At 36.4% G+C, this 10,829-nt stretch overlaps 1 long non-coding RNA gene across 1 annotated transcript; it reads right to left on the minus strand.

Annotated features, from left to right (window-relative positions):
- Positions 1–344: 344 nt before the first annotated feature.
- LOC130589649 (uncharacterized) lies at positions 345–10,823 on the minus strand. Its single transcript, XR_008967229.1, has 4 exons — positions 10,556–10,823; positions 10,326–10,469; positions 988–1,140; positions 345–898 (listed from the first exon to the last, which is right to left on the minus strand). It is a non-coding gene; the product is annotated as an uncharacterized LOC130589649 (long non-coding RNA).
- Positions 10,824–10,829: the final 6 nt, after the last annotated feature.

The raw sequence follows: 10,829 nt of genomic DNA on the forward strand, positions 1-10,829 counted from the left end.
TTCGGGGGTGAGGAAGGTGAAGAGGTTTTTACGGGGGAGTGGTAGTTGAGCGTGGGTGGCTGGGTAAGGTTTGGGACGGGTGGGGTGGTAGGTGGGTGGAGGTTTAATTAATTGGGGGTAATTAAGGTTTAATTAGAGTAAATTAGGAATTTAATTATCCAAATTTGGCCCTCGTAACTAATGGAGTTGACGGAAACTTGACGGCAAGGTCAAGTCATGTACTTTTCAGAACATACCCTGTGCATTTTAGTAAATCTCGGAGTACCAGGTGAAAAATTCATTAAAAAATTATTGAGAGGCTCTCCTCTAGATTATTGTCTCTTATCATTTACTTCATAGTTTACTTTAGACTTTTGCTAGTCTCGATGCCTTGAAACTTCTTGAACTGCAACTCAGTGTTAAGGTTGGATTAGTTTTCTTACATTGAATGTGAACATTGATCTTAATTTCTACTTTTCACTTCCTTAAAGTTTCTTACTTTGAATCATCATATCCTTCACATTCATTTCGAACTTTTAAAAGACAACACATACAAATTTGACCTTCAAAAAGAAACAAACTCATTAATGTGCTGCCTACTAGAACCAGGTGCGTCACCTCATCTCCTGGTTCCTGCTGCTAAAATACACATAATCACATCAAGTATTGCATTTTTTTACCATGTGACATACAGAAGAAAAATTTTATGTTTATGCTCCTGGAACAGAGGAGGTAGATTTTTCATCACAAAAAAGAACAGAAAAATATCTAAGATGAAGAAATGATGGAATGAAGAATTACCTACCATGTATTGAAGACGTGCAAAATGCACATACAACATTGGAAGTGTCTCTGGGCTCTTGTCTGCAGCCAACTCAATTGCTTCCTTGTATATACTGGATGATGTGGCATAGTTTCCCTGACAATTCAGTCATTAATATACAGGCACTATTTTCCCTAAACTCGAGATAATTTTGACAACCTGGCAAATATTAGACATCTGCATACCATGTGCCTTTCCATATTGGCCTTCCTCCTGATTGTGTCAATGGAGTAAGATTCAAATTCATGGTCACACTGCAGAAATGCTGCCTGTGCACCATCAACATCACCTATTTTCTCCTCAAACCAAGCATTGAAAAGATGAATCTCAGGCACATTCTGCAGTCCACAAATTCAGTAAAGCCGTGAACTTTGTAATAATGTAAAAGAATTCCAGTTAAATTATCCTATAGAAGCAATATCAACTAGGATCAACGCAAAGAGTATATACTTTGTATCTCTATCAGAAAGAAAGCATCAAACTTCATCTAATTGTATAAACAGAGTCCCCAGTAAAATTTATACTTGCTAATGCATTTAAACTGAAATCACAGAAGAGGAAAAATACAACAGGTGGAATCCAACATAATTTCACAGGTAAACCAGAAATTAAATAGTTCCATGCCGATCCACTAATTTGGCGGAAGGGCACACACTATATATGTTTCACATGGTCACACCTGTCTATATGGAAGTTCCTTTTGAAACTAAGGCTCTGATGTCCTTTTTGTTGCCTACTTATCTACATTGAGATTACCTAGGTGGAGAATCTTATTTTAAAAATCCAGGTTTCGATGCTATGGTTGAGAGGTTATTCCTGTGCAAGTCTTCCTAGAGTAAATGTGACAGAATATAAGAAATTAAAAAGTAGCAAAGCAAGATCTTTCAATGCTTAGCTCCTAATAAGAAAACCTTACACACAGCAGCACTTCATTAGAAAGAAAACAAAAAATAAAACTTGTAAGATTGAAATTGTATACCCCTGAGGTACTTCGTTTAACTTGATCAACAATGACTTCTAAAGTTCTATGTTATATAAAACTAATAATAGATATGTTTACATCAAAAAGATTGGGTAACATGCATTGCTTCCAAAAACGGCAATCAGCACAACGCATATGACGAAATCGCACTCACGTGATAAAGATAATAATCAGTTCTCTGTCTGCAATATTTTGAATTAGATCAAGTGCTACTTCAAAACTATAATAGATCAATAGATTCGATTGTGGAAGGTTGTATCAAACACCAATGAGAGAGGGTTCGGAAAAATGTACGATCTTAGCAACGTGATTTTGTCATAGTATTTGATCCAATTTGATATTTATCCGTTAGTTTTGATTTCTATCTGCAGATGTCGTATCATTTTAATGATGAATAATTTTGAAAAGAAAAAAAAGATAATAATCAATATCACAAAAATGAAGTAGATTTATATTTTCTTTACAACTGGTCAAGTTACAAGATTGTTAGAAGAAGTCCTTTTCTACTAAGGAATGAAGAAATACTCGCATCAATTTTCAACTTTTAGAAAAAGTCTCAAAGTCTTTTTGGACCTTAATTGTGGCCATTGAATGAAATATGTTCTCTATTCTCTTTTTCATTCTTTTGTTACCTTAAAAAGGATCTTTTCATTTACCTTTAAAAAACTTTTGTTAGCATGGACACTTACCTCCTTCCTCTTTTTCTCCTTACTGTTTTCATCTTTGATAAATCATTTACCTCCTCCTTATCGCCACCACTACTTCAAGAGTTTATTATTATGATGATTTTGGTAAGTAATAATACTTCAAGAGTTTATTATTATGATGATTTTGATAAGTAATAATACTTCAAGAATATTATTGAAGCTCTCAAACTCATAATTTCTTGTGGAGATGCAGATACCTAGTTTTACCCCTTTAAATCCAGAAAATCAAGCTTGAGAGACACAGGAAGAAACAATATAATTGAAAAATAGAGTAAATACCATCCTCAAGTGAAGTTAGACCTTTATTCAAAATTTTCATCCCTTGAGTGGTCTTTATTCACATTACAAACCCGTACATGACAGCCTAGTAACAAACGCTGGATATGAGGTGGTCATTTGGATACAAAGAAAGATTTAGAGGTGATTTTAGTTACTTTGTTAGTTTGGGGCGGGGGTCATAGGATAATGCCCTAACTAAAGGGATTTTTTATTCTTTTACTTTTATCTAACCTTTCGCATTTATTGAAATTTAGCCCAAAAAGTGTCTTACAGATTTGGCGCTGAATTTCTGGCCTCTAAGAGTGTTTTCCAGCTTTGAAAAGCAATGGAAATTTTTAATCTTTAATTAGGTAGGTTGTGGCTTTCTGAAGGAGTCAACACCAAGTCTTGGAGTTGGATCTGGTTAATAATTTTGCAAATGATTATAGGGTATGCCTCACAGGGAACAAGCAATTCAGAAAATACTATCTGATTTTGCCAGTTTTCCGTTTTGAAGCCTCGTGTTTTTGCCTACCTGAACCCCACTTGACTATAGTTCATCCCGCTTTACCTGTTCTACAGCAAGACTAGAAAGTAGAAGTGTTTTTACTTTCCTTATGCTGTTTAATATGTTTGTTGCTATTTCACCTGACACAATAATGTATCAGTGTATCACATTATAAAGGTGTTGATTTTGACCCATCAAAACATTTTCCCCAATATTGGAGACTAATCAGTGTATTGCTGATGTGGATTCTTCTATAAGCCACATCAGCTTCTCAGTTTGTTGTAGTTAGTTACAAGTTGTTATGCTTCTAACAACCTTTTAACTACTTGTTGTATATATAGCCACATTAGCTACCTCAATCATTGTAATAATAATTCTACTGAAATAAACACACACCTAAACTCTTTCTCTCTCATTATTTATTCTGTTATTCTCTGAAATCAATGGAGTTGAACTTCATAAATTGACATGGTATCAGAGCTAAACCACGTATTCTAGGACATTTTCGCTGAAAATTCTTGAGAAATTATCATCAATGCTGCATCACGCTTGATTACTTTGAAGTTCCGAAGGTTTTTATTCATCTGAAATTTCTCAATTAAGGTGTGATTCATCTGAAATTCTGGAATTATACTTTTAATTTATGAATTCTCTTGTTATTTCTTGTTGATTTCTCAATTAAGGTGCTGTTTGTTAAAATCCTTCATCTGTCTCTTATTCTTCCTATTGTTCTCATTCATTTGATTCTTGAACTACTTTCTTTCAATCATGCCTCAATTACCTTTAAATCAGAATCCTAATAGCATATATTACATTCATCCATCGGATGCTAATTCTGCACAATTAGTATCTTTCAAATTCAATGGTGAAGGATACACTAGCTGGAAACGAGCTATTCTATTAACTCTATCAGCTAAGAACAAATCTGGTTTTGTTGATGGAACTCATAAACCACCTGATGATGAAACTTCTGATGAATTTAAAGCATGGTCTAGGTGTAACGACCTTGTTTGTTCTTGGATTTTATTCAATCTTAATGAAAATCTAGCTGGAAGTGTCATGTTTAAGAGATCTGCTAGAGAGATATGGATGGATCTTGAGGAGAGATTTGGCTTTACATCTCTGGCTCAGATATACACCTTAGAACAAAAACTAGCTGATATTCATCAAGGTGTATCTCAATCTGTGTCTGAATTTTTCACTGAAATAAAGTCAGTCTGGGATGCAATTGATGAGGCATATCCTCTACCTTATTGCACATGTAATAAATGCTCTTGTAATCTAACCAAGAGACTCTATGAGAGGCATAAACAAAAGATGGTTATACAGTTCATGATGAAATTATCTGATCAGTATGCAACCATCAGAGGTAATATGTTAATGATGCAGAAACTACCTAAGGTCACTGAAGTTTACAGGATGTTTGCTCAGGAGGAACAGCACAAAGAGCTTACTGTTGCAAGTTCTTCTCACACTGAATCTCACTCTGATTCTATGGCCTTTATGACAGATAAAAGAAAATTTCCTAATAACAACACTAAATCTTCCAGCAACAATGTGAAATATAGTAACAATTTCAAGAAAACCAGCTACACTAAAGGCTCAGGTGGATCCAAGAATGATAAACCAGGCTCCAAATACTACTGTACACATTGTGAGATTCCAGGTCATAGCATTGACAGATGCTTTAGAGTTCATGGCTATCCAGCCAACTTTAAAGGCTTCAAGGATAAAAAGGTGGCAGCCTTGTCATCTAATGAAGAAATGATCATGGATACTAATGAGGATGCTGCTGGACCACACTTGTCCATGGATCAATACAATCAGCTTATGAGCATGCTCAAGGCAGCACAACCAAGCACCAGTTCCTCCACTCAAGCTATGGTGGCAGGTAACAACTTCTGTTTACTTTCTTGCTCTGAATACAACTGGCTACTTGATAGTGGTGCAACTGACCACATTTGCTCTGACCTCACAAATTTCTCTGACTATAATATCATACATGAACCTGATAATTTTATTACTATTCCTAATGGAGCTAAAGTTCCAGTAACACATATTGGTTCTGTGAAGCTGACTCCTGACATTATACTTCATAATGTACTATATGTCCCACAATTCAAATTCAACCTCATATCAGTTCACAAATTATGCCAAGACAAGCCTTGTGAAGTACATTTTACTCATGATGAATGCTTTATTTCTCAGCAAGGGAAGTTGACTCTTCTTGGTAAGCTGAAGGCTGGTTTATACAATGTCCAAGACAAGAAGGTTTGTCCAAGTGTTGTTATTGCTGATGTCTCTAATAAAACTTGTCTAACTGCTGTTGAAGATGCAAAATTGTGGCATCTTAGGTTAGGACACTTGCCATTCAGTCAATTCAAATTACTTCCTTTTTCTTGTGATCCTAAGTCATGTTTAGACACAATTTGTCAAGTCTGTCCAAAGTCTAAACAAACTAGAGTATCTTTTCCTACAAGTACAATAAAGACTACTAAACCTTTTGAGTTGTTACATGTTGATATATGGGGCCCACACTCTGTAAATACTCCTACTGGATGTAATCAGTTTCTCACTATAGTGGATGATTTCAGTAGATTCACTTGGATTCATTTTCTCAAACTTAAATCTGATTCTGTGCATATTATGAAGACTTTTCTCCAGATGGTTCAAACTCAATTTCATGTAACAGTCAAGTGTGTTAGATCTGATAATGCTGGAGAATTATGTGAAGGAGACATGAAACTATTATATGATGAACTTGGGATTCTTATTCAGACAAGTTGTAGTCATACCCCCAGCAAAATGGGGTTGTAGAGAGAAAACACACGCATCTTCTTGAGACAGCAAGGGCTCTCTACATTCAATCTAGAGTTCCTGATAGATTATGGGGCTATTGTGTTCTGTGTGCTGCTTACCTTATCAATAGAATGCCCCTCAAAGCTATTAATCATGATAGTCGTTACCTCAGATTGTATGGTGTGAATCCTTCACTATCTCACTTAAAAACTTTTGGCTATCTTTGCTATGTTTCCACTCATAAACACAAAAGATCCTAGTTCAATGATAGAGCCAAGCCATGTGTCTTCTTAGGTTACTCAGATTCTCAAAAAGGCTATAAAGTTCTAGATCTTGATAGTAATAAACTTGCTGTCACTAGAGATGTGTATTTCCATGAAAGACATTTTCCATATCACCTGTTCTATAAACATTCTCATCCTTCTTCTAATTATACTAATGCCATATACTTGCCATCTTGTTCTGCTCCTCTTTTTCATGAATCAGCTTCTGACTCTCTTGATTTTTCTTCTCCCTCTAGCATCTTCCCTTCTCATGATGTTTCTCACTTACCTACTTCTTCCCCTATTGCTGATGTGGTTGCTGATATTTCTCATCACCCACCTACACCAGCTTCTCCTCCTCTAACCTCACCTTCCACCTTACTTGACCTCTCTGAATCTGCCTCCTTGCAACCTACTCTACTTCGCAGGTCTACTAGACACCACAAAACACCTTCTTATCTCCAAGACTACAAATGTAATTCTGCTTCCTCTTCTACCTATCAACCTCACTGGTGTAACCTTGTCTCTTATTCTCACTTTCCTAACACTTACAAAGCTCTTATCTCCAAATCATGTGAACTTACTGAACCTCATAACTACACTGAAGCATCCACTGATCCTCTATGGGTAGAAGCTATGAATGCTGAGCTATTAGCCTTGAAAACTAATAATACTTGGGAGTTGGTTCCTCTTCCCAAAGGCAAGAGAGCTATAGGCTCTAAATGGGTCTACAAAGTCAAGCTCAAAGCCAATGGTGAGCTAGAAAGATGCAAGGCCAGATTGGTGGCAAAAGGGTTTAACCAAAAGTATGGGCTTGATTGTGAAGAGACGTTTAGCCCTGTAGTTAAAATGGGCACAGTTAGGTGTCTTATTGCTGTTGCAGCATGTAAGAATTGGCCATTATTCCAATTAGATGTGAATAATGCCTTCTTACATGGAGACTTAAAAGAAGAAGTCTTTATGAAGGTTCCAGAAGGCATGGCTAACCCTGACAACCTGGTTTGCAGACTTACAAAGTCTTTGTATGGCCTCAAGCAGGCTTCTCGCCAGTGGCATGAGAAATTAGCTCACTCATTACATGGTCAAGGGTTCATTAAATCTCATCATGACCACAGCTTGTTCATTAAGAAACACAATGAACATATTTGTATTGCAGCTGTCTATGTTGATGACATTATAGTCACTGGCACTAATCTTGCTGACATTGAAGCTCTAAAAATCCACCTACACAATGCTTTCAGCATCAAGGATCTGGGAAAACTCAATTACTTTCTTGGCATTGAAGTTGGTTATACTTCAGAAGGTATACTTCTCAGTCAGGGCAAGTTTACCAAAGAGTTACTCTCTTATTGTCCTTTTGATATCACCAAGAAAGCCTACACTCCTCTACCTTTGAATCTGAAACTTCATCTTGATGAAGGTGAACTACTATCTAATCCAGCCATCTACAGATCTTTAGTAGGCAAGCTTAACTTCCTCATAACCACAAGACCTGACTTGGCCTATGCAGTTCAAGGCCTCAGTCAGTTTATGCAATCTCCCAGATCTTCTCATCTATCTGCTTTACAACATACCTTGAGCTATGTATCTTCTACAGCAGGACAAGGCATCTTATTGAAAGCTAATGATGATATCTGCCTTCAAGCTTTTTCAGATTCTGACTGGGCTTCATGTCCAGACTCCAGAAAATCAATCACAGGCTATATACTGTTACTTGGTGGCTCTCCTATCACTTGGAAATCTAAAAAGCAAAGCACTGTTTCAAAGTCATCTTCTGAGGCTGAATATAGGGCTATGACTGCAGCTGCCTCAGAAGTGACTTGGATGGTCAGGTTACTAGAAGAACTTGGCATTACTGGTTTAAGGCCTGTCATGCTTCACTGTGACAATCAATCAGCTCTCCACATTGCTAGGAATCCTGTATTTCATGAAAGAACCAAGCACATAGAAATAGATTGTCACTTCACTCGAGAAAAGGTTCTTGAAGGTCTTCTTCAACTTACCTACCTTCCTACACAACAGCAACTAGCTGATGTCTTTACTAAAATTTTACCTTCTAAGCAGTTTCAAATTCTTCTTAACAAGTTAGGAATGTCTTCTTCTATACATTCCAACTTGAGGGGGGGTATTGGAGACTAATCAGTGTATTGCTGATGTGGATTCTTCTATAAGCCACATCAGCTTCTTAGTTTGTTGTAGTTAGTTACAAGTTGTTATGCTTCTAATAACCTTCTAACTACTTGCTGTATATATAGCCACATTAGCTACCTCAATCATTGTAATAATGATTCTACTGAAATAAACACACACCTAAACTCTTTCTCTCTCATTATTCATTCTATTATTGTCTGAAATCAATGGAGTTGAACTTCATAAATTGACACCCAATGTTTCTTTTTCAATATCGTAAAAGTTTGTTGGAAAACTGGCCAAGTTGATCACAGGCCTTACGTAAGTGATCACATATTGATCTCGATATGCCACTCTTCTTTATTAACCTCCTTAACTTTTTATTTATTCATTAAATTGAACTAGTATAATTCTATGCCACTTGGACTTTTCATTTCACTTATAATGGTTGGACAAAGTAAGGATATTTTTCATGCAATGGAAAAGGATGACAACTAAACGCATACTTATGTCCAGTATTAGCACCCAAGTCCAAGTAACTTAATATTAATTGACCTAAACTTGATAAGAACTTATACATCTGCTTTTGACTTGCAAAGCAATTAGCGCAATCATCCTAAATGTTAGACCTTCTCTTCTTGGACAATCCAAACTTAGTTCGCATTGAAATGTATTCCCTTCATCCCATTATTTAAGTCATCTAAATTCCAGAACATAGTTCAGATCCCAAGATAAATAAAGAAAACTTTTTAAAATTCCCTATTTGCCCATGTACAACGGCATTGACTACTTGAGTAATCTACTCTGATTGAGGGGGGAAATTCCTACACAAATGACAATCCAGTTGTATGTAAAATTCTCTATTGATATCTACTTTAAAAGTGGGATTCCATCTTACTAACTAAACTTCAGGACATGCTCCCTTCTAGAAGTCGGTTGCTGTATTCAGGGGTTTGGAAATGAAATGGAACCATGGATTGATTGGATTCCATCAAAAAGTATTTGGCTCAAACTTCTTGTTTGTGATTCTAAACCTTGATGAAATCCCTCAAAATGTTACCCCTCCTTCACCTAAGGTTTCAAAATCCATCCAACACAGGTAACAAAATTCAAAGCCATCACCACATTGCCACTGCCACCTTATCACTAGGACCAATGCTTTGCCCATGGTCATCATGTCGTACCCCCACTACTTCCAATTGACCATTACCAAGCTCCACCTGTCTATCCTCTCTCTCCTATTAAACACAAATCAATCAACAATGATAAAGCAAAGTAGCTTGAGATCTTAGAAAGTACGGAAGGGGGATAAAATGAACATGAAAGAAGAAAAGCCTCAATGAATTATGAAATCATACATATCTCTCATCTGAAATAAGTAAAACATATCTCTGTGTTCTCCTTCAATAAAGTCCAATACTTTTCTCTCCTTTCTGATATATTTGGCAGAATTCATCAATATCAGCCCACAAACTTCAAAGGTTATCAACAAGAAATCAAGAACATCCCAAACATAATGTTTCTTGATCTAATCAGTCCATGATGGTGTTTACTTCAGCCTGTCCATGGTTGAAAAAATGGCTCTTGTGAGGTGCTACTAAGGAGAATTAATTTGGAGGGAAATAGCTTGTGACTTGTGAGGAAGGAGACATGTTTGGAGGATCAAGTCAGGTGATTTAACTTTGAAGGAGAGAGAGAGGATTTAATTTAGAAGATCAACCAACCAGCTTTAATGAAGGAATGGAATGGATGAAACGTTTCTGCTTCTGGAGTTTAGCTCAACAAGCACTTAGTATTATTTCTTTTTCTATGTAAATTAGATATACTACCATAAAGATTATAGAGTGTACAATATAATATCATAAGTTATTCATACCTTCTAAAAGATATGTGTCGCTCTCTCCAAAGCATCAGTTGCTATTTCCCTTCCTCCCTTAGACTCCGCATAATTAACATAATGCATCCAGAACTCGGGGTAATGAGCACAAGAAATTAAGCATTTTTCATATAGTTTCACAGCCTATCATCCATAAAACCAAGTAGTTAGATGTTTGTAACACGAGAGAGGATCTCAACCCCTCAATTATTGCGAGAGCAGTCACATACCCAGTCAAAATCACCTTCCACCTCAACTAGATCTAAGTATTGAGGCCAATTATGCAGCTGATTGTCATCAAGCGACTTCACATGAAAATAAGGCCTATGTATGTTTTGCTCAAACTTGTGCACTTTTGCATCCAAATCATAGGCTCTTTGATAAAATTGTTCTCCAACAGAAATATATTTCTGCAACGCTATAGTTCTAGTGGATGGCTCTAACAAGTCATTTATAACATCAGAAATTTCAGCATCTTCAGATGCCACCACTTCAATATTCATA

Source organism: Beta vulgaris, chromosome 8 (genome assembly GCF_026745355.1).
Source record: "Beta vulgaris subsp. vulgaris cultivar EL10 chromosome 8, EL10.2, whole genome shotgun sequence".
In the NCBI taxonomy this organism is placed as follows: Eukaryota; Viridiplantae; Streptophyta; class Magnoliopsida; order Caryophyllales; family Amaranthaceae; genus Beta; species Beta vulgaris.